This window comes from Corvus hawaiiensis, chromosome 5 (genome assembly GCF_020740725.1).
Source record: "Corvus hawaiiensis isolate bCorHaw1 chromosome 5, bCorHaw1.pri.cur, whole genome shotgun sequence".
In the NCBI taxonomy this organism is placed as follows: domain Eukaryota; kingdom Metazoa; phylum Chordata; class Aves; order Passeriformes; family Corvidae; genus Corvus; species Corvus hawaiiensis.
The window spans coordinates 50454343-50479788 of NC_063217.1; the positions used below are offsets into that span (position 1 = coordinate 50454343).

General features: G+C 39.1%; 1 long non-coding RNA gene across 3 annotated transcripts in view; it reads right to left on the reverse strand.

Moving 5' to 3' along the window:
- Positions 1 to 514: 514 nt before the first annotated feature.
- Positions 515 to 25446, reverse strand: part of LOC125325880 — a 33946-nt gene continuing 9014 nt past the window's right edge. For 2 of the 3 annotated variants that reach the window (XR_007203594.1, XR_007203592.1), the window contains exons 3-5: positions 25082 to 25240; positions 10593 to 10806; positions 515 to 6780 (exon numbers count right to left, since the gene is read on the reverse strand). This is a non-coding gene — a long non-coding RNA (uncharacterized LOC125325880). The remainder of the gene's footprint in view (positions 6781 to 10592; positions 10807 to 25081; positions 25241 to 25446) is intronic. The other variant, XR_007203593.1, reaches the window with a different exon arrangement.

Sequence of the window (25446 nt, forward strand, 5' to 3'; positions counted from 1 at the left end):
TGCAAACCTGTTCCATTTCTTTTTCCAAGGTTGTTAGCTTTGATTTGTAGTTCTTTATCTTATACTGAGTGAATTTTTTTCATGCAGGACCAAGTGCATTAATAGCTTAGGGCAATATTATGAGTTATTTTAGGTAAATCTGCCCATAGAACAATGTTTACAGCTGCTAAGTAATACCATTTTGGTTCTCAAGGTTATTAAATCAGGTTCTAACTTGTAAGGACACTAGGCAAGGAAAATAAGCAATATAATAAACTATATAATATTTTGGAAATTAATAAGTTTAAGAATCTGTCAAGTATTCAGTGTATAAAATAAACATTCATGCCTCACTTTGCAGATGTGAACTTGTTCATTTTAATGTATAGCAGATTACAACATCCAGAAGGAAAAAAGGAAAAAAAAAAACCCAAAGCCTTCCAGCAACACATTCCCTTTTCTGTAGTCACTCATCACTCATCTCTGGTATATCAGAGAGAGAAAGCAAAGGGAATAAAGTATAAGAATCACCAAGTGACATCTGACATTTATTCACTGCTGAAACAGCTACAAAAAATGAAAGCAGAATGGAAAATTTCACTGCAGAGGAATCACTGTGGGGATTAAGCAAGGTCTAACTGATTTGCATGCGAAGTTGTGCTAGCATGATCATGCTACTTTTTGAATGTCAGTGTGTGTATTTTTGCAGTGCTGCATTCTGCCTTCAGGAGGTATCAGTCCTCTCAAATAGCTAGAGTTCTTTCATCTGGCCAAGCTCAACTTAAATCCGGCCTGATCTTCTTCCTCCTCGTGGTTTGTCTGGATCCTCAGTTTGACGGCACCATTGTGAGGCAGTCCACAGGCCCCCCTGGTATGTGGCAGCACTGCGTGGTCAGGTGACAGCTTATCTGCAACCAACTTAACCAACACAGCATTTTGAAGCATTATGCTAAGTTACTATCTAAAATTCTGGGCAAAATAGACTTGGGTCAACTTAGCACTTTGCTTGAGATGGAAACCATTCCTGTACTGGGAGTGCTGTGCTCATATGATGTATCTGTTTATTTGTGTAGCTGACTTTTTTGGCTCTAGTTTAGGCTTTCCTACATGATGCTCTGTTAACGGGATTTTAGAATCATACATTTTGTCCTTTTGATTATAAGTTTACTTTACCATCATCTAAGTTATGCTTCAGAATCCTTATATTCCAGCCTACTAAATTCTCCTGATATTCCCACCAGCTGAAAAATAAATGCGTCTGCAGGTATGGAAAAGTGTGTTAGTACAGCATCTCCAAAGAAGACTATATACTTTCTATTTCCAAATTAACTGAGGAGACTGGTAAGCAGCAGCTACTAAAAATAACCATCTAGGTCTTAATGACTTGTGGCCAACCCAGGACTTGTCTCAAGGGAACTTCAGTAGTTGTGTTAATTTTGCTTAAGCCTAGACTAATAGAGGGGATTTATAAAACTGGAAAAAGGAAGTAGTTATAGTTCCACCTTGATGGGAGTGGGATATAACATAATCATTGCCACATCATGGCCTGTGGTAAATAAAATTCTGAAGTTTTCTGTAGATCTCCAGTTCCTTAAAAAGGATTCATTAGAATGATCCATGTCATAAAAGATGTGTTAGCTTGACTTTGATAAATTAATAGAGAACTATGGGTGATTATATTTTTATCCATTAATTGAAATCATTCAACACTGTTTATGGCAGAAAGGATTAGATGGCTTTTTATTTTTTTAATTGAGAATGCACACCGTTGCTAAGAGTAATAGTGTTGATAGTGTTGATGTAAAATGCCTCATAGAAATTTGAGTGTATGATGTGGTACAACATAACATCTTGATTAAAAGACTGGCATGTAAAATCAAGAAGAAATGGAAGAAAGAGCTGTTTGGAGCCCTGGGGGCTGAAGGCAAGAACACTATCTTAGAATAAGTTCTCAGCTTCATGATTCAGCAGATGTATAAGAACTCAGAAAAGCAATGCTACATGATGCCATTTAAAACCTGACCCTTGAAAGGCTAGGTGAGGAGCACTACTAAAACAATAGAATTGATTTATTTACTACTGTGAAATGAGAACAGGATGTGTCCCAGTGCACATTTACAAACAGAACATAACACAAACATGCAGTGAAGTGGGCTCATATCCAACCAGCTGGCAAATTTCAATTAATTGGAATCACATTATTTCTCCAAATTAGGATAATATTAAAATGCATCAGCTCTATGTAATTCAGGAGAGTGAGGCTTCCTACTGAAGGTCTGCTCATGAAAAGAGTGCCCAAAGAGCCATCTGCCTCACCAGTAAATAGAAGGTTTACTTTGATGAACTACTTCTGTTACCCTACACACTCAGTGAAGTCCTTCAGACCTGACTTTGACCTATGACTGACTGTGGTGCTCTGGATCTTGCTGGTTTGGACTCAAAGAGTGAGCGGACAAAATATGGGTGGTCCCCCCATATTTTTCAAAATACCTAGAGGCCTTTTAGTCCAGTGTACAGATTTGAACCCAACCCTCAAAAGCACCTTTGTGAAAAAAACCACGCCCTTGCCAAAAAAGCACCTTGCCTACTGTGTAAAGCTATGTAGCAGGAGGCATAGATCAGAACCCAGTGAGGCTGAGAGCGTGGTGAGCCTTGATCTCCATGTAGTGTATGGTAGCAGTAATCACTAAAGTAATGAGTAGAAAGTAGAGGCAACTGCTCTTCCATCTATCATTTAAATGTATGTGCAGTTAACCACAGAGATTCTAGGCCCTAAGAAGACTTTTTTTTCAGCTATAAGCACACCTATATGACAATCTATGTACAGGCAGAGAAGAAATCTTCTGTGACTCTGTGGATTTACCTCCTAGCTATCTATGGCTGTTTATTTCCCAGAACATGCACTGTTGAGAATCCAAATTTTATTAGCAGCTCTTCTCATGTATCATGCATGGGAGCCTTTGCACTTAGCTCCATGTGTGCTGGTTTTGGCTAGGGTAGAGTTGAATTTCTTCACAGGGGCTGTGTTTTGGATTTGTGCTGAACACAGGCTGATAACATAGAGATGTTTTTGTTATTGCTGAGTAGGGCTTGCACAGAGCCAAGGCCTTTTCTGCTTTTCATACTTCCATGCTGGCAAGGAAGTTGGGTGTGCATGGGAGGTTGGGAGGGGACAGAGCCAGGACAGGTGATCCAAACTTACCAAAAGGATATTCCAGACCAAATGGCATCTTGTTCAGTATATAAAGCTGGGGAAGAGGAAGGAGGGGGAGATTTGGAGTGATGACATTCATCTTCCGAAGTCACTGTCACATGGGATGGGGCCCTGCTCTCCTGGAGACTGCTGAACACCTGCTTGTGGGAAGCAGTGAATTAATTCCTAGTTTTGCTCTGTTTGTGTCCACGACTTTTGCTTTCCCTGTTAAACTGTCTCTATATCTTAAACCATGAGTTGTCTTGCTTTTACCCTTCCAGTTCTCTCCCCAGTCCCATTGGTGGGAGAGTGAGCAAGGGGCTGTGTGGGACTTGGTGGCTGGCTGGGATTAAACCACGACACTGAGCTGTAAGGACCACCAGAGGACAGAACATTTAAAGAAGGTGCTTCAATACTCAATTCTGTTACGAATCTTCTAAAAATAGTGATTTTTTTGATTACCAGGTCATGTTAAGTTACATCACAATGTGATCATGGAGATTAGACATCATGTACTTATTAAAGCTGACATCTGAAGGCTTTTCCAAAAAATAACTTCTCCCTTTGCAGAGAGGATTTCTCAATCACCTTAATCTTTTGTGGTATTTGAGGATAAAAAGATTCTCCAATGACTGGAAAATTTCCAAAAGGATGTCTGGAAAATTGCAAAATAAAGACCTATGTATGACTCATGAATTGACCATTCATTCATGAGATTATTTTACCATACATTCTAGCTGAGGACTGAAGGAAATCACTGCGTCATTCGGCTTTCAGGTTCTATGTCTCCATATATTAGATCCTTCCCTGCTACATCAGGAGGTGTTCTTCTACCATGTGAATCGCCCATAAAGGATGTGCCTGCCTTGCCTACCCCATAGGGAACCGCCTCCACTGCTGGCTTAGTGGTTTGAGTACTTAGGAAACAGAAAATCTAGGTTTAATTATCTTTTCAACCTGATGGTGGCCTAATTACACCTACTCCTCTGAGAGGCTATGAGGAAAGAGATGTTCTCTAAGCAACCTGGTAAAGTGATGTTTGTGTTCAGTAGCAAATCCCATTTTCACTGGAAAGAAAGAATTGGCTCCCTAAGTCTAGCTAATCTTGCTTAGTGTGGGCAAGGGAATACTGAATCCTTATTTGCATATTTCTTTTTAGAGTTTAGTGGAAACTACAAACACCAAACTAGGATTTTCCAACTCTGTTTTCTCTTTCCAGTGCTGTAACGAATAGAGAGTAGAATCACGTTCCTGGTTGTTGTTTTGGGTTTTTTCTCTCTCTTATAATCTTGCATCCTTTGTAGGGTAACATTTATTCAACAGGAAAGGCTTCAGATATTTCTGTTGTTTTGTACTGGACTCATATTTTGTGTATAGACAGGGAATTCCAGGAAACTGTTCTATGTACTCTGCCCTTTCCAGTTTTGCTGAAGAGACACTTAATCTCCTGACTGTTTTGGGAACCCGGGAATCTTCCCAGTCCACAATGGTTCTGAAAAAAACAGTGCACTGGGCATCTGAAGAAATTCAAGGGCTCATAAAAAGAGACAACAGCAAGTTTATGGGCTGCTAGTGTCTGCATTAAAGCTACATGGTTTTGTTTTCTTTAGTTGTAGTAGCAGGTAGAGTCATAAGTTGTGGTACTGGACAGAGACAGAGCAAAGTGCTTCATTAATCATTCAGGCTGATGAGTATTTAATTAGTTTAATTATGTTTATAGAATGGGGTAAGTAACATCATTGTTTCTCAAATGGGGAAGCTGATGCATAAGGAAAATAAGGAGCTATTTTAATATAAGTATTCTCTGCTCCTAGCTCAATTGGAAGGCCAAATGTATTTTTTTCCTGCTTTTTCTGGTCAGGCTTTTAGTGAATATTAAATAATGAATTTATACCATGAAGTTTGCCAAGAGGCATAGAAATGCATACCTAGAAGAGACTTCCTGCACCATTGACACCTCCCTTACCTGATAGCTGTGCTTTAGAATTGTTTTCCTGGAACATTGCCTACAGTATTCCAAATGAGGTTTCCACCTGCATTGATACTTCTCCATCACTACTTGAAATACTAAATCTAGTTGGAAACTGCTAGTCCTCAGTGCCACTAATGTGTTCCAATCTTTTCTGCATTGCAGATCCTACTACGCCTAATTCTTATAGTTTCTGCTAGAGCAGAAATGCTTATTAGTATCTTTCTCTCTGAGTTTAAATTCATATTATTTTCCATTTCTCTATTATTTTTCTAACCTCACAATCATTCCTCATGTATAATAAGCTATTCTCCCCTTTCTTCATAATTCCCCCCAGCTTCACTGTCAGAAAATTTTGCTAACACAAAGTCATTAAGAAAATAAACATCGCTTAAGGGAAATATGAATTAAAAATCTAGATGAAACGCACCTCCAAAGTTAGTTTAAGACAGTGTAGAATAAATAATTATCTCTTTAACCTTTTGCCCCTCAGCAGACTATATTCCAGTTGTGGGATGGATTTAATCTAAGGATGGTTACAACCATATCTTGGAATCTTGAAATAAGCTACATATAATTAATATTCCAGAAGCTCTGTGCTGCTGTATGCTTCTTGTTTGGGGAACAAAACAAACCCAAACACAACGGCATATATCAGATTATTATTATGTAAAAATCCCACTTATAACTCCAAACACAGAGGAAGAAAAAATTGTTGGTCCTAAAGTGCCGTCATTTCAATAAGAAGGAAACCTGGGTTAGACAGAAGTCTGGAAAACTAGTGTCATAACTACTGAGTGATACAGTCATTCTTAAAAAACTAAGCCAATAATGAACTCATCTGCTTTACAGCTCACTGCTTATGCTTCTGAAAAGGTGTTTCAGGGAAAACTGAAAGAAGCTGAGGGAAAGGTTCTGAGAGACCCCTTTTCTTTTTTTTTTTTTTTTTTTAATCCAGTATTTTGGAGAGAGGCGCAAACAGGATTTAGGTACTTAACTTTCATCTGAGATGGGTTGATATTTTCTCACCCAAACGAATCAATTTCCCTAACTTCTTTATAATGAAACTATACACACTTTACTGAACTTTAATCAAGTAGGTAGAGTTAATTGAGTTCTTACAGGGCTTGCCAGACAGGCAGATTTGCAGCAGCAACAGCTATCCCTGATGTTTTCCCAAGGGGTTTGGGTTTTCATGGCCCAGAGATCTGAAGCAGATCTGGCCAGGCTGTGTTTATGTGCTGCAGAGCCATAAAAACCTGACCACATCTCTTAATATCTTTGCTTCAAAGAGGGATCTGGAAATCTGTGTCTCACCAATGCAAGTAGGTTACATTGCAAACCAGTGCCAGCTTGGGTTCGCCTTCAGTTTTCATCTGCAGCAGCTCAGAAGCAGCTCAGCATTAAGGTTCAGCCTCTCTCCCTGGTGTGGAACTGAGGGGTAGGTGGACACATTAGGAGAAAGAGACTCTGTTATCTCTGCCTGTAAGCAGCCGTTCTGGAAGCTCAATCTCACATGTGGGCTCAGTCAGGGAACAAAAGATGGAGTGCAGCTGGCTCACCACGCATGGTGTTCACTCAAACATTGCAAATGCAGTTTCCAGTAGGGAATTTTCCTGGAATTTCTGGTTGCAGGTCCCTGGAATGATATTAAAGTTACAAAATATTGGAATTTCCCAGTTTTACTCACAGTATGAGTCAAAAGCAGATCCCAGAATTAATTGCAGTTTGAAAGAAACCTCTTTTGCAGGAATTGTTAGTAAAAAATAACTTTCCACCCCACACCCCCAAGAACGTCAGTAAATAAAAATGTTACACAGAGACCTGGAGCTTAAAGTTTAGTGAGAGTTAGGGCCTCACATTGGCATCTACATGGTGCATTTTCACCAAGCTCAGCCTTGAAATGGCATTGCCTCATGTAAGATCAATCTCCATTCGTCCTTTCCTGGACACACCTTCTGATGTTTTCAATGTTTCTTATTTCTCTGAACTAAAAGAGGTTTGTTTTGGTTTGTTTTGGTTTGGTTTTGTTAGGATAATGTGAAAAACAACTCATAACCTCATAGAACATGTAACTTAATACCTATAAATAATGTAAAATAGCCTAGCTTATTTGACAACGTTATGAGGTAATGTTTGAGGATGTTACCTGCATTTCTACACCTGTTCTCATCACATACCTTCATGCTCATTTCAGAATGACTAAAAGCAAAATATAGATAGATAGATAGATAGATATGTCCAAAACTAAATTTGCTTAATAATGCTTCTCTCTCCCTGCTCTTAAAAGCTTTTTTTTTAACCTTTTTTTCCCTCTTATTAAACATATCTATGTTTCCATTTCCTTTTGAACTGAGATCCAAGTTAGTACCAGAGCTGCAAACAGAATGCAGAAATCCTATATGTTGTTTCTGTGGTGCTGCAGCCAGAAAAAAAAAAATCAGTAATTGATTTAACAGTCATAACATATGTTGGTAATCAGATCACTTATACTCTGAACCCTATACAATAAGGCTAGAAGAATATATTTTAAATAAAACACTTTTAAAATGTTTTCTAGATTTCTCTCTCTCATTGAGACCTTTCCTAAGTTCTTTAAAAGATCTCAGACAGGAGACAATAACTGGATTTCCAGACCTGTCTTTATTACTTGAACTAGAAAGAGAGGTCCAGAATGAATGGTCTTTTTGCCAGAATGGATTCATTACTTATATGAACTGACTCTAGTTTTGCTCGTCTAGGAAAAGGGCCCTCTCACATTTATGCATTTAAAGGAAGTCTGCTGCTCAGTCTTTAGAGATGTAACAAGCAAAGTCCTAGTTTTTTGCATACTGACCTGCAACATTTATGTAGATGCTCATTCAAAATTAATAAAAACCCCACAACAAATCAAAAACAAACTAATAAAAAGGAGAAAGACTGAGAATAAAAAAAGTATTAATGGCTTTTAAAAATGTGTAAATTTATTTGTTGTTGTTTTTAACATGATATCTTTCTAAGCTAGAAATATTGCCTCCAAAAGCATACTCAGCCTGCTCAGTCTGACATACTGGTACATTATTTTTTAGCAAACTTGCTGCTGTTTCAAAGTAGCAGAAATCTGTCTTGTTCTTTTTCCATCAGAGGTTTCTTGAGATATTCCTAAGAACTAGGAATTTATTTTGGACAGAAACACCAGCTCTGTTACAACAAAAAAAAATAAAAGGATGAAGAAGCATTCTTTTCTATGTATACAAAATAAATTACTTCCTTAGATTTCCTATACACTTGACTGATACATATAGGTGATTTTTAACAATGCACTGTTGAATGTCTGTAGGTTCCTTCCTGTATTGAGAAGGAACAAAGAATCTTTTCAGACTGAGCTTGTATTCCTAGCTCAGGAAGTTTCCACTATGTCCACTATAGGGCAATACCCTCAAGGGGAATGGCTCTGACATTTCTGACATTTCTGTAGAGCTGGACACATGAATGGACTCCAAAATATGTCAGTGAAGTGCTCCATCACTGGCTTCACATTCAAACTCTTTGCTAATACAGGAATTTCCCAATTCAACCTCTCATCAGACCCTACAAGGACTTAAGTTGACTGGTATTTTTGGATCAGACATCATCATTAGACCATGAAGCAGAAATCTCTCCCAGTTTAAAGTCTTGGTAAATATGATTATATTTTTAAACTAATTCTATACATGTAATAGGTGTCAGAGGAAAATCTAATTTACTCTCTCAAATTGGTTTGTTATATTAACCAGATTAACATGCAGACAGAGAAGTAAATGTATGTTTTAATTCTGATTGCACTGGGGGATACATCTTCCTACCAGATAGTGTCAACTTTATATGACTGTAAATACCCTCTGAAATTACAAATGGGCATAATATTGGTTTCCAATCTATTTTTTTATATATTTTTTATACCTTGTTTCATATCCATCCTTATATTAGAAATATATATTTTTAATATATTTCCTAAGGAAAGCCTTAGGAAAGACATACTCTTAATTGTGGCAGTGAAATGTGGCATAAATGCTGGATAGATAATGAAAGGTTTTCACAGGTTTCTAGCCCACATCAATTTGATGGCCTTTGACTAATTCAAGTAAGATATAAACAAACCCCCTTCTTCAAATTAAATGTAAACTTCAAACCTCCTTAGAATTGCCTAGAAAAAAATATCCTGAGAATTCATACTACATGAACTTGTATGTGATGGTATTATTTGCATTGACCAATATCTAGGGAAAGGACTTTTAATCTGCTTTGCTCCAAATCAAACATGACTACATTGACAGTATTGTGCTTACTACAACTTGAAGTTAGCATGGTAGGTTAAAAATATCTTAAGACTTCCTTCTTTTTTCCACCCACAGCCATGAACCTGATTTTTAGTGTCCTTAAATCCTGTCTGAATCTTTGTTAATTTTGCCAAAAGAACTGCTTATGAAGCAATATTAAACACTCTTTATACCTAAGGAGCTGTTACATATGGCCACAATTATGTGCTGACCCCTTCATGAAAGAATATGGTCATATATAAAATGTAAAATGGTATCAAAACTTAAAAACAATGCACTAAGAGAAACAGAGGTGGCAGTAATTTCTTTTTCCTTTCTTGGATCACAATGTTCATATTACTAGAAAATGCATTTTCTTCTCTTTGGGATGTGTCTGAATGGTGCCTGCAAGCCAATTGTGCTGGGAAAGACAAACTTGGCTGGGATATGACAATCTGCAGATAGTTTACCTAATTTAAACATAAATTTATAAGCTATCTTGATGATGTCTTTCATTCTCTCTTAATCAATTTTCATTTTTAATCTGTTTCCTATTTTCCAACTTTACCAGGTGAAGAGTCACTTTGCATTATAGAACAATTTAGGCCGCACAGAATGAATGCTTCTGGGGACAGTTGCAGCCAGGTCCACCTACAGAAACAAACTCCCTGCCAGCCATAAGGGGTTTGGTATCAGATCTCAGGTCCAGTGCCTTGTTTTTAGTTTCCCAAGAAGGAGATTCTATTCCAAAAATAAATTAAAGGGAAAATAATATCTGCCGTGACTCAGCAGATATTAACGTATATTGTAGGAATTCCTGGCTAAGGAAACTGAACCTGTTCAGTTTTTGTCATGCCCTTGAACTGAAGGAAAAAAGGAGAGGGCTGTTTATCAGTATGAAGCCTTGCATTTCTAATACCAGGCCTGACCTGAAATTCTCTAAGCCAGAAGAGGTTTGTTTTCTATGAGAGAAGGATTATGACTCCTCAGCTTCCATACCGGCATTTGTTCTTCTATATTTGAAGATCATTTCATTCTTTTTGCAGTGTTTTATTTTACTCTGCCAGGTTTTGTAATTCAAATTCTCAAAGGGTCTTGAGTCTGCAACGGAAAACAGTAAAAGTACAGAAAATGAATTTCCTGCTAATTAAAACTTCTGTGGGGAATGTTTTACCTCGTTGTAGAACAAGGCTTGCCATTCAGTCCATCACTGTTAAAAGAAAGTCCTGGTCTTTCCTTCATTCATTGCTTGCTATTCAAACCAGGACTGTTCTTTTTGGAATTGACTGAGTTTTTTGTCCTCTTTTGCTTCTTGTGTATTCAGAGGTTACCCTTGGACAAATCTCCCCAAGGAAGAGGCCTGTGTGACAGCAACCTGAAACTGACCCCTGGAATGAAATGACATTTAAAATTAAATTATGTACTTGTTTATAGAAATGTTGACTGACTAAATGCCTTAGGACTGCCAAAGTTCTCCTGTGTTGCTAAAATGATTTTAGAAAAATTGTGGTTGTGTAACATTTGCTTGCTCCTGTTCATTCAAGTCCAGTCTGGTCTACCTGGAAATCCCTCCATGACCTCCCACAGCCAGTGCTGCCCCTCTGACTTTGTCAGTTCATATATAAACTGTTCATATATAAAATAGTTCTGAATAAACACACAAGGCACTTATAATGGTATAGGAAGGAGCATGACTGCTGGTGACAGACACGGCACCAGAGGAATCTGTGTTGTTCTTGGCTACAGTCACTTCCAGTCAGGAAAATAATACTTTTTTTTTCCTTCATAGCACAACTTCCAGCTTTCAGGGCAGTAATTTCCTTATACTTTGGATGGGTGGAAAAGCTATAAACAAATGCCTGTGGCGAGTAGGAAGAGAGGTTGCAACAGGCTGTCAAAGCAGAAGAAACAAAAAACCACCTTAAGGTTTCAAGAAAAACAAAAATTTTTCAAAGGGTGTTCTAAGGAGCAGCACCTATTCTAGCTCGCTCAGCACTGTCAGGGTTGATGACTCTGCAGCCATCCCTGTTGTCAGGAGAGAAATGAGAAGTCAGAAAGAGCCACTAGCTATGTCTGTTGTGAAATACCAGGAATAAACTGCTTCTTATTCTGAAACCACAATGTCAAATATTTGTTTAAATGAAAATGTAGAAAAAGTGAGTGAGGTTTTACCTCTCTTAAGTAATCTACTTTAAGGTCTTCTAAGCATACCAAACAGTTTGCAACTGTGAAACCCAGCAAGAATCAGAACAAGGCATGCACTTAAATAGAAAAGCACACACTAGCCTTCGGTTTGGCTTGAAAGCTGCTGGTAGGGTCTTGCCTTACGTTTATTTTAATTAATATTTTCTGTTCTTAGAAACATCCTAACTTTTCTCTCAAGCAAAATAAGAGGCAGCAAACTTGAGTAGTGAAACAAAAAGAGAAAAACCCCAAACCTAACAGCAGTTAGTAACACTTGGTTGAAAGTGAGTATTTCTGCACTTGCTCGTATGTGGCTTTGAGCATGGAGCCAAGAGCAGGACTGATGCTTTTCCACATTGGCATTCTCACAGACAAGCCTCTGGAGAAGAAGGAAGTTCTGCATCATGCTCTCTCAGCTTTCCATGAAGCCCACAAGAGAGTGGCTGGCTCTTCTGCAATCCCTCCAAAAGCCTACTAAAATAGAAAAAGACAAAAGATCATTTTCTATCCCATTGCTATGCAGCAGTAGAGGCTTCTTCCATGACTGAAAGTCTGTAAGCCTCTGCTGAAAGAAAATAATGCTCTTGCAGATATTTTGGGTAACAAGCATTTCTAATGGCAAATTTTATTTTATACACGTCTTTTTAAAAAAGTCAGATTTCAGTTGGTTGAGTTTATAGTTTTGAAATCTTGAAAGCAGAACATGTGAGTTGCCAGTGTTCCTTAAAGAACTAAAAGTCACTTACATATTTTAACCTAAAGGTAACTTCTCTGTCTTGTTTCATATAGACACTGTACCTCATAAGACCTAGGTCTGAAATTATGGATAAGATTTGTATCACATGCCTTACAGCACGTAAGATAGACTGCAGCCAGACCAGTCGTTCAAGTTTCTATGTAAACAAAAATATAACAGCATCCTTATTTAGACGGGAGCCCAACTTTCTCATTTAATCCTTAACAATCCTATGGACACTTCTTTGTTAATTCCTGTTTCTCCTTGAAATCTATAAAAAAACTATAACTAGAGTGAGTTGGGGCTGTGTTTCTTACAGACTCATAGAACAGCCTAATACAGGCTGTGTATGTGAACTGGCTCATGTAAGTAGTCCCACCGAGGTCACTACTGAGGACAGGAATATGCTAGCAGCAGTAAACGCAGAGCAAAGGTATTCTCACAAAATATGTTACTTCTCTGATTTAAATACACTTGCTAAAAATGCACTTCATGCTTTTACATAGAGAATCACTTTTACAAGTTTAAATAGTCACAATCGTAAATATATTATTCAGTTAGAGAAGGAATAACCATGACCCAAACTTTCACAAGAATTTACCATTTTAGTCTGAAATCTTACTCCTACTTACTCTTACGCCTGTACTTAAATAAAAAAATAAAGAAAATGCATTGCACTACGTTTTCTTCCAATACAGAAAAACAAATATTCAGAGGATATCTGAATATTCTCTCAAGATAGTTGTCTAAAGAGGTAGTTTCCAACAAGCTTTCTTGTCTGCTTATTTACCTTTATTGCTCTACAGTGATAAACTGGTTTACTTTTAGTAACTTTTACAATTGTTTAGTCTGACTTCTTATGAAGTAATTCAGTCTTCAGGAAATTAATTCAAACCAATGGGTTTTTTTGGTTTGGTTTTGTTTTGTTTGTTTTTTCCGAAAAATCTTGTTGACCAGGAAATTTCTGAAGGGTTGGGTAAGGTTATGAAGTCAATAGCCTAAAGAGGAAACTGCAGCTGGCAGTTCTGGGTATATTGAGCAATTGCATTTTTAAGAAATCCTTGTTTGTTTTTAGCTTTTATGGTAACTTTTCATGAGGCTTCGTGTGACTGGTGTTTCTTGTATAAGGGAAGAACCTGCCTGAGAGATTGATGCTTTCTTCTTTTGGGACTGGAAAGTAAATAATAATTACTTTTGTAAACACGATACAGGAGCTCAATACTAAGACTAGGGAAATGCAGAGTACTTGTGCACGGATATCAGGAATATGTGCAATTTAAGAAAGTAGTTATGGGAATTTGGCAAATATTCATTTTTCTCACATCCTCCTTTCATGATGTTCCTTTGGGACTTGTTCATAAAGAACTCCAGGCAAAATTTCCCTGAAGCCCCTCAGGGACTTTCTCTGAATTTTGGTTCAGACTAAAACTTGTGCTTGACACCAAGGGAACACGAGGCCGGAGAGCAGCTCTGCAGAAAGGGACCTGGGGGTCTGGGGGTCCTTGGCAAGTTGAATGTGAGTCTTTGTGGCCTGGCAGCCAGGAGGGCCAGCCGTGTCCTGGGGTGCATCAGGCACAGCATCGCCAGCAGGGCAGGGGAGGGGATTGTCCCACTCTGCTCTGCACTGGGGTGACCTCACCTCGAGTGCTGGGGGCAGCTTTGGGTGCTACAGTATAAGAAAGATACTAAATTATTAGACAGTGTCCAAAGGAGGGCAACAAAGATGGTGAAGGTCCTTGAGGGGAAGCTGTATGAGGAGTGTCTGAGGTCACTTGCTCTGTTCAGTCTGAAGAAAAGGAGACTGAGGAGAGACCTCATCACAGTCTGCAACTTCCTCAGGAGGGGCAAAGGAAGGGCAGACACTGATCTCTTCTCTGTGATGCCCACTGACAGGACCCAAGGGAATGGCCTAAAATTGTGCCGGGGAGGTTTAGGTTGGATATTAGGAAAAGGTTCTTCACCCAGAGGGTGGTTGAGCACTGGAACAGCTCCCTAGGGAAGTGGTCACAGCACCAGCCTGACAGAGTTCAAGAAGCATTCGGACAATGCTCTCAGGCTCATGGTGTGATTCTTGGGGCTGTCCTGTGCAGGGGCAGGAGTTGGACTTCAGTGATCCTTGTGGGTCCCTTCCAACTCAAGGTATTCTATGATACTGTGGTCAAGACCAATAATGAATACTAGGATGGACTGCTCTACAAACAACACTATTTATCAGGGTTACAAAGTCAGCCACACTCTAATATTACAAAAATCTGAGATTGTACTTTTATCTACCACTTTCAATGAATATAAATTCATAGATTATGCCAAGGATCATCTCTAAAGTGCACGTGTGAGAGAAGTGACCTTGGTTTTTTATTTAAACATAACTAATTCTAATAGAATTTAAGCATCGAACAGTTATTTTTTTTTTCTGAGAGTGTGATCTAAACTAAATATAATCTGTAAAATATATACTAAAAGACACTTTGAATTCCCGTATCAATAGAAGCTCGTTTTCAGAATTCTTAAGTTTTTGAATAAAGAAAATAATCAAATCATGTTAAATAAAAATACCATATCATAAGGTATATATCACAATGCAATCTTTAAAAAAATCAAAAAATATCTAGCCAAATTATTTGTGTGCCTTTTAAAATGTTGCCTCATATCTTAGAAAGCACTGGAATGAGTTAGTACTTCCATACAGAAAAGTTCTGTCACTGGTGGGGCCTTGCATCATTCATCACTTTCTTTTTTTTACCATGGAAAACAAGAGGTACGGAGGGTTAATTATCAGGAAAGGATAAGTGTAATGCTCCAAATAACAAAGAGATGGAGCATGTGTTGATGAAATATGTACTGTGTATTAAACATGTGCAGCCAAACTCAGGCCTAGCAGCAAGCAAAATGTTTTTAACTTAGAGCAAAAGAAATAGGTTATAAATCCGGTTAGTGAGTCAAAAAAAACCCAAAAACCACAACAAAAAACACTATTAAAAACTGTATTAAATTAAATGTATTAAATTGTCACTGTAAGAATTAAACTAGCTGATGAAACATAACTCTTGTACATGAGAAAATCCATCAGCCAGCCTGACAGCCCAAACAATAGTGCTTTCTGACTAAGTAGGACTTATCTCTAATTGGCGTCTAGTTTCTCTTGAATTCCATTCAAGAGAGAAGTCAGAAAATTTGGTAACTTGAACTGGTAAACTCCCATTTTGGAGGCCAAAGACATATCACCATAATGACAACTGCCTGAGAATGTCTCCCTCAGCCTGCAGCCCTATAGATAGGTATTCTGTAAAGTATTTCTAAATTGTGTTTCTATCAAAGCTTTTTCTCATTTGCTTCTTGGGAAAGGTATGTATTCTATTCTTCTAAGGTTTATCCAACTAATGATTAATACCCAAGGAGAGAAAAATAATCCATAACTGATTTCGTATTGATCATACTGATGTTTGTGCTGCTTATTTATTATAGCCTTTGAAACACAACTAAAACAAAAATTTCCAGGAACTTCATTGAACATGCTCTGACCCTGTAAGTCTCTACCAAGCATTACAGCAGAGCCTCTTGCACAGTCACATTTTCCAAACTATTAAAATGTGTCTGTGTTTGTCTTTGAAATGACGCAATTGTGTCCACTGGAGCCTGCAAGTTTTGAACTGAACCTGTGCAGAAGATGGGGACTGCCCACTGGCCATAGGCAGTGCCAAGTGTCAACAGTGGAGGCAGGTGAATGGCATTGTGAGCAGGCATGGATTTCTTTAACACTACCTGTTCTTCCAAAAGGATGGCTGCAGTTGTGAAAGGTGTTAAAGAACAGGTCTCTGTGTATACTCTTTCTGGTTGCTCTACTGATACAATGCTTATGGACATCAACAGGAGTAACCTGCTGGCTCAAAAGTGGGGAATGTAGTAGTGATAGAAGAATTAGGGCTGTACTTTTATTTTATTTCATTTATTCCTGCTTAAAAATGGGACCTTATCATATTTTTTTTTGAGAACACTTTAACAGATAAATGCAGAACAATACAGGTAGAATCTGTTGGTGGTCATATGTCCTTAAGGATGGAAGGAAGTATTTGCTTGTGCTCTTTGCCAAGTGAAAGGATTGCAAGATTAATCAGTGCCTGCCTGCCTTGGAAGCCTGCTCTTCTCTGTCTGCTAATCTCCCACACCAGTTTGCATTTTAGCTGTGATTTCTACCATATTCATTTTTCTTCCTGTAGATAGTGGTTTCTTTAAAGTCTTAACCATTCCTCTTTGTATAAGCTGCACATTATCCAAGACACAGGCAAAAAGGATCTCTCTTTCTTCATATATGGTAGATACTCAACAAAACAGAGTACATAAGTGCCATTATTTTCCTGTGAGGTTTTTTATGGCAATCACCCTCCTTTTCAAAGACAAACTCAGAGAACGAAGGAGAGGTATTGAAACTACACTTTATCTGTCTGCTGCGAATGATTTAATCTCATACAGTTTATAAAGCAGGGAAAGTTACTATTTAGCTTTCCAGATCTAAAACATGAGAGCTAAACATTTCCTAAATATGAGAAGCAATTTTGGCAGAGAATAGAGGAGAAAGGAATTTTACCAGGTACTGCACTGTCTTTTCCTATTTTCTGAGGTAACTGTAATGAGGTCATTGGCAACCATGTTCTCGGCCACAGAGGGGTTTCTGCCATTTTTATGTGTGAGGAATTGTTTAGAAAACTGCCATTATTTGAAAACTAAGCAGACTGTCATTCTTGCTTTTAAAGCTGTATGCTGTTTAACCCACTGTCATAATCCACCTGTTTGTCAAATTCTGGGATTGTGTTATGATATCTTTACATACATGGAGATGCCAGAGACTGTGCAAAAATCTCTTTACTTTGCCAAAGCAAATAAATGAAGAAAGTCTCCACGGACAAGGGGTGAGCAGAACAGATGTGATAGCTTTACTTTACATTCGCCTGCCTTGTATATAGGTGCCACATAAGAAATATTGTTTGAGTGTTGTTATACTCAGCCAATAGTCAGCAATAGAAAAGGCTCTTTGAGTATGTGGGCAGCCACATTTAAGTCAGATCAACCCCAACACTGCTGCAAATTATTCAAGATGCTGAAATTTGGGTAATTTACAAATCTCCTTCTGAGCTGAGGCATACAAATCAAGCATTACATCACTTGAAAAGGGAATTGCAGTTTCATCCTTGTCATCTTGTGCTTCTACCTTTTTCACCCTAATAAAGTGGGATTTTTTTTTCGGTTGAAAAACACAAAAGAGAAGGAAAGAAAAAAGAAGTTGCCAACTGGCTGATTTCCAGTTTGCATGGGTATAACAGAATACTGAATCAGCCCAGTATTTGGCTTTATTTAGAAACATGGGCCCTTTTCCAGATCCCATTAAGACTGATGAAAAATGCACTTCATTGATTTTGCTGACAGTGGATTGAGTCCATTAAGAAAAATTAGTTTGGTGTCAGGATAGCGACAGTTTCTGTGTAAAACAAAGAATGTAAACATTTGTAGACCAAAAGAACATATTTTCCCAACTTTAATATGAATTCCAAACAAACTTTTTGAAAATTAATTCAAAATTAAGCTAGTGCCTGTGCACAGCTAGGTTTTTTTCACTGAGAAACAGTGCTGGAGGAAATTAATGTGTCTCTTGGTTATCTATCAAGAAGACAGTATTCATAAAGACTGTGACTATCTTCCTGACATATAATTCAGTGTGGCTGCAGTAACTTTAAAGAGAAAACCATTAGCTGTGGTACACTTCATAGAACCATTTCGGTTGGAAAGGACCTCTGAGATTATTGAATCCAACCATTAACTCAGCACTCCCAAGTTCACCACTGAACATCCATGTGTCTTTTAAATACCTCCAGGGATGGTGAGTCAACCATTCCCTGGGCAACTTCACAACCCTTCCTGTGAAGAAAATTTCCTAATTTCCAATCTAAACCTCCCCTGGCACAACTTGAGGCTGTTTCTTCTTCCTGTTGCTTGTTATTTGAGAGAAGAGACTGACCCTCACCTGACTACACCCTCCTTTCAGGTGGTTATAGAGGGCAATAAGGTCTCCTCTGAGCCTCCTTTTCTCCAAGCTAAACATCTGCAGCTTCCTCAGTTGCTTCTCATAGGACTTATACCTCAGACCCTTCCCCAGCTCCATTGCCCTTCTCTAGACACACTCCAGCACCTCCAAGTCCTTCCCGTAGTGAGGGGCCCAAAACTGGCCACAGGACTTAGAGTGTGGCCTCACCTGCTCTGAGTAGAGGGGGACAGTCACTGCCCTGGCCCCGCTGGCTGCACTATTGCTGATCCAAGCCAGGATGCCATTGGCCTTCTTGGCCACCTGGGCACTCGTTGGCTCATGTTCAGCTGGATGTTGACCAGCAGCCCCAGAGTCTTTTGGGCAGCTTTCCAGACACTCTGCTCCCATTCTGTAGCCCTGCACAGGGTTGTTGTGACCCAGGTGCAGGATCCAGAAGTTGACCTTGTTGAATCTCATAAAATCAGCCCATGAGCCAGCTTGTCCATATCCCTCTGTATATCCTTCCCACCTTACAGCAGATCAACACTCACACCCAGCTTAGTGTCATCTGTGAACTGACTGAGGGTGCACTCGATCCCCTCGTCCAGGTCATTGATAAAGATATTAAACTGGGCTGGCCCCAATACTGAGCCCTGGAGAACACCACTGGTAACCAGCTGCCAGCTGGATGGAGCTCCATTCATCACCACTCTCTGGGTTCAGCCAATCCAGCCAGTTTTTTACCCAGAGAACCATGCACCCGTCCAAGCTGTGAGCAGCGAGATTCTCCAGGAGAATGCTGTGGGAAACAGTGTCAAAGGCTTTACTGAATTCCAGGTCAGCAACATTCAGACCCTTTCTCTCATCCACCAAGTGGGTCACTTTGTCAGAGAATGAGATCAGGCTGGTCAAGCAGGACCTGCCTTTCATAAACCCATTCTGGCTGGATGCTAATAGGTTACTTATATCCCACAGTCTTGGGGGAAACAGATAAAGAGCTGGTATTTTCTTTTACTGACACTAAATGGCTAATGTGAAGTTAACTCAAAATGACTGTTTTGCTCTGGGGGAAGAATAGCTGCACATTTGTTATTTAGAGTACCAGAGGGGTCGAATATGCCTTGCACTTACAATTAGAGTCTTGCAGGATGTGCCAGAGTGTGTGACCACCGTGCTGGGAAATGGCTTTTCCCCTGGTGGAACCAAGGTTGAAGCCACTTATCAGAGTGCCCTTGGCTCACCTCACTTGCAGCATTACCTCTTCATGCGTGTGCAGTGCGTGCCTACAGACAGACATTTGCACAAATATAATTTTTTGGAAAAAGACATACACAGTCCTAAGACCATACAGAAATACAACATATCTGTGCCACTTAGTAATGTCAGTGCAACACCTTAGTGTCCTTTAAAATAGGATTTTCACTTCAGCCACCAGTCAGGAACCACACATCTAAAGAATGTCTTCAATTTGCAGCAGCCTAAGAGTGAAGCCCAAATCACAGCCTGGTTCATACCCATGAATGGAGATCTATACTTGGTCAGAACCAAGGAAATTCCTGATCTTCTTAAGGAGAGCAAGAATCTATGGACAGATGTATTATGGGAAAGGTAAGACTTAAAGTTTTTTCTCCAGCAAGATGCTGTTCTTATGACACACTGACAGTAATAGCTTTTGAAGACTTAATGCTCACCAAGGCAGTGAAAACAAGGTGAATCTCATGGAAGTCCTGGAGAGATTTAGTAAAGAAAATACTAATAGGAATTTCCCTGCTAGCTCATCTCAGAAAACAAATAAACAAACAGACAGGACTGGGGAGACTCTCTCCCCATCGATGTGGATAGCCTCAGTTATCAAGTCAAGGGAAAAAGGGCATGTATAGGGGCTCCATTTATATTCCAGGGTCTGGTCTGTGAAGACTGATTTTTTTTCCTTTGCCCCTTTCCCCTTTGTTTCCATTTTTTCTTTTTTCTCCTTTTTTTCCTTTTATGTGCTCCCTTCTCCCTCCCCCTACACCCCATAGTTGATTTTTTGTTGGTTTGGTTTTTTTTCTTTTTTCCTTACTGTCTAAATCAGATCCCAGGCAGGGTTTGAGTTCATTCAGGAAATGACAAAACCTGACCTCACTTCTGAGCTGAAACCACTGCTGGGATATATGAGGATTGCAACTCTGTCCCAAGGCAAAGTCAAACAGCTTAGCTTTGTGTGGCTTTCCCCTTTAACAGAGGAAGAAAGCAGTGCTAGCAGAGCTAGCAATCATCTCTTGCTAAACATCAGTGACCAGCAGCACTGTTTCCCAGCAGATCTGGATGGGAGATGCCTGGGTGGACAGAGTTGGGGCTGCTTTAGATGGCTGGATCTCCTTCCACACAATTGACTTGTGGTCAGAGCAGGCCGAGGTGTGGGAGAGGTGTTTTGTCAATCAAATTGCACATGCAACTCGTATTTGGACTGAATCATCAGTAAACATCAGTGTCTAGTTTTACAGAAAAAATACATTTTTTAAATTAAGATTTTTTTATGTGACCTTTTTTCTGGCTAAGCTAATAAAAGGTTTTGGTTACATTTCTTTACACTTTAATGTTTGCATTTGTTTATTTCCCACCACTTTAATAACAAAACTCTTGCTCTGAACTTGTACTGTAAATAGCTGACTGGCAACAAAGTTGTTTTGAAAGACAAGAAAAACAATTTAAAAATCCTTTAATCTATACTGACAAAAATATTCCATAACTAGAGCACGAAGTCCTGGTTCACATGTACAAAAATACATGTACTAAAAGGGATTTTTTTTTATTAACTGTGGCTGAGCAAGGGCTGTCCATGCTTTTGAACAAGTCATCAGGTCTCTTTTTTTGTTTGGTTTGTTGAAAAAATTCACTGGAGCATTTCAGAGATAATGATAACGTGTTGCATGGAGTAATATCAGTTACATCTTTTTCATTCTTAGCAAATCACAGTGATCATCTCAAGATTTCTATGTTTTGCTGTGATCTATATCTCTGCAAAGCTCCAAGCCAAGGTACTTATTAAAGGGAACTGTTCAGTTAATTTTGATATATTTAATAAAATAAACAGCAGAGTTATTGTTACTGGATATAAGTACCCTTATATCCATTTTATGCAAAGGGTACAGTACTTGAAGTAATTTTAATAAGACCATAAAAAAAGGAAGTCACTTCATTTTTGGAGTGACTAACCTAGCTACTGATCTGAAAATTCAGAGAATTGCTATTAATCTGATTAATAGTATTTGTGAAGTTAGCCACATATTTAAAGACAGGAAACAAGACACTGCTGGAACTGTGAACCTGATGCTGGTTCAATTCTATTCAACTATCATGCCAAGAGAGCAAAAGAGGAATGTGAAATTCTAGAAAGGGAAAGGGCATACCATATTTGTTTCATCAAATTGTGTACACCTAAAAGATGAGGTGCTAAGAAGCATACAATATGGGCTTGTCAAAACACACCGAGGCAACCATTCGCTGACAGCGCACTGGCCTGCACTGTAAGTGAGTAACGCAGGAGTGAAATCATTCGACTTTAGTAAGGTTGGGCTGTGTTGTCTATCTCAGCATAAGCAAACAAGGAAATGTGGTCTAGTTCGAACCTTATTAGTGCTAATTCAACCTCCTTACCATCAGCTCCTACCTCAATATAACACCACAGTTTGTTCCCTCTCCCCTAGGCAGTGTTTCTAATGCCCAGTGCTGTTCAATCACCATTCAACCTTCCTAGTTTGTGACTGCCAGCCTAAACATCTAACTTAAGCAGTGTAACTCATCTCCTTTATGCCTGTTGTCTAAAACTGTTTTATCTAGAGGTCCTTAATTCCAGTCGAGGCTTCACTGATGAGCCCACCCAGGCAGTTTGGAACTGAGTCCCCCATGCTGGCAATGGGTGAGAGAGCCCTGATATCTCCCACATGCTCTGCATTAGTGTTCAGGCCCTCAAGCAAGACTCAGAGAGTGGGATTGGATAGGCTGACAGTAGTCATTAAGATTAGATTAGAGCGGGTGCTGAGAGGCTGGACTGGAAACTCCATAATAGGAATAGAGAGAGGAATATAGTGAGATCATAGTGACTGAAGCAGAGAGTAAAGCAAGGACAGCTTGTGTGGTAGACAAGGTCCAAGCAATCTGAGGTCAGACAGCTTGGGGTATGTGCCTGAGATCTATAGATGGAAAGGCATGAAACTGCTCTGGACAGCAAGATGCTGTGTTTGCATCACACCATACTGTAGCATACCACTGCAGCATGGCAAAACATTCAAAAGGAGGCTGAATGGCAGCAAAATGTCTCTTGTAATCTATTTTTCCTGAGTTTCATAGCTGAGGAGTGCAACTGCAGCACTGATAGTATTTATTCCTTGTGTGATTTTGAGACTATCTGCCTCAGATGTATTTTATTTATACTATCACCTTTCCATCAGAAAACATCACCCTCAGTATCTAGGCCATTAAGTAACCAGTAAATAATGTCAGTAATTAAGACCCTCCAGATTCTCACTGGCTGTAAGGAGCTAGATGAGATGAGCCATCAGAAAAGAGGCCTCCCTGGATATTGGTGAACATTAATGTTATAAATGTTGTAAAACCCATTAGAGATACACTTCTGCTATCCTTGCTGCTACCAGCTATATATAGCAACTACAGTGGCTGTCCCTAAAGTCACTGTCCAGTTTGCTGACATCTTTACTGGTTCATTATGTTGGTATATGATCCCATGACTTGGTCTCAGCTTTTGGTTCACATGCCAGTCATGAAGAGATTGACCAGGTCCTTCGTAAGTGTGGTCTCAGCAGATTCTGTGGCCTTTTGCTGGTCAGCTGCACATCCAGCAGCAAGGGACTCTAATGAGATGGAAAACAGCTTCTAGAGGCTCCTCTCTGAGATGTGCTCAGGGCAGATTCAGAGTTTCATTCTCCTAGTCACTGGAAAGCAGAATAGTTACTGTCTGGTCTGTCTCACTGGAAGTCTGCATGTTTGGATCCAGATGTTGGCATGCTAACCTAAGATCTTTCTTCACAAACTTACTGGGCAGACCACAGGAGAAGGAGGGTAGGATCAGAATAAGGATTGAAAATCACTTCTATTTGTGAATCTGAGTTGAGTTTAGGTTATGAAACAAGAAAAATAGGGAAAAAATTGAAAAACTGGGGCAAGTACTTCTGGACATGTACTGCTAATCAGAAGAAAACAATGTCATAAAGACATTGGGGAATCCCATGGGATTTCTGGCTATTATCTACCCAGTTTTTCTGCCCTGTGGGAATTTATTTCTTGGAGCAGAGCTATAATGCTAGACTGGACAGTTGCAACAGCCAGTCTCAGACTTTCTCTGCAGTCTGACAGTTCCTCTCTGCACCCAAGCTTCTCCATATTCTATCCCTAATCTTGGAGTGGCAGGGCAGCAGTGCCCCTTGTTCTAATATACTAAGGTCTATGTACTTTCACAATGGTATTAAGAAATCCCCTGAGTTGAAAACAGTTGGAATTTAGAAAGATATTTGGGTAAAAAGTAACATCTGCTTGTCCTGTCCATACTCTTCCCTAGGCACCTGCCTGTGGCCATCAGTGCAGACAAAATGTTGTTTTATGGGGCCCAGTGGTCTGAAGTAGCATGGCTGCTTTTATGAAGTCATTTGATAATCTTCATCAAATATTTAATGACTGCATGGTCTTTGTATGAACACTACTGAATTCATTCTGCATACAGAAAAACTGAATGGTACTTTGACAAAATATATCTGTCTGGGCAGACAAACCGCAGTCCTAATCTTTTAGGTGCTCAGAACTGGATATTTTCATTTAGTCTGGCATTTAGAGTCACTGCAGGATCTATGATTTTAACTGCTATGTTCAAGATAAGTGCTAACATAAAATACAGATCATTAATCAAAAAAATCATTTCAACACACACTTAAGGATGTGAATAATTACACTAAAGGGAATGGCTCTGCTGACTGGCCTGAGTTGATATAACAGTGAACCTATGCAAAGGCAAAAATGTAACAGTAATCAGATGCAATCCGGAAATAAGAATGTATTTTTTCTAGCATAAAAAATAGTTCTCTTCAGCAACACTGATGTCAGATCCACTAGCATGTATAAGTCTCTCTTACCTCAAGACAGGAAGGATAATGTCTTAGATGAGAGAAAATTATGTTAAGGATGCATTAAGAGGTCACTATGTTCTTTAATATCAAATGACCACCCATACTAAAACCTCTTGCATCTCTGTTTACAGTTAGACATTTAAATAAAAAAAATAAGCAGTTCAGCACAGTTTCTTGAAGTTTCTTGAAGTGCTAGACTTTTAATATTGATGTAAGGTATGTAATTTACCCTGTACATTTCAGGCATAATGTGTAAAATACTTGTTTCCATAACAAACTGTCCTTTTTGGATGAATGGGATATTTCTACAGGGATTTCTGGGTAGCATATTTTTGGAAGTTTCTACTTTGGAAATTATTAGTTGCTATGATAATTTCTGAGAAACCATGAAGTGTAATAACTAGGCACCAAGTATATAATTATTACTACTCTGAAGTGTGTTTTTCAAACCAGAAGGACATGGCCTTTCTTCTGTGCTTAATTGTATTCAAGCCTCTGAGAAGTATGCTCAGCTAAGAGGGTTCATATAACAGTTATTGTTCCAACACCTGATTTTGTCCAACATTCCTATTCTCAAAAAATATCTCCTTAAATAGTGTGTCACATACCTACGTTGGTGCCTCAGGCACCTGTCCTTCTTTTTGAGTTCATTCATTCTCCAGGACTTCCACTGCTGTACAGGTAATGGTTCTACTACATTTCACAGTCCTCATTTCACTCCTTACCCAAACAATCAGCAGGCAGGCATTGCTAGTTCTCCTCATTTTCTGAAAGAAAATAGCAGAGCTTTAATTCCACGGGAAATTTAAGAGTGCCTTTTAGGATCTCCTAAGGCAGATCCTTTAACATGCATGGATCCTTCACACTGGTGTGAAAACCCAGACATTCTCTCAATTACTATGGTAGTGTCCCTTTTCTGAATTGCTAAATCTGGATGAGGGGACAGATTCTAAAGTTCAGACATATATGTCAG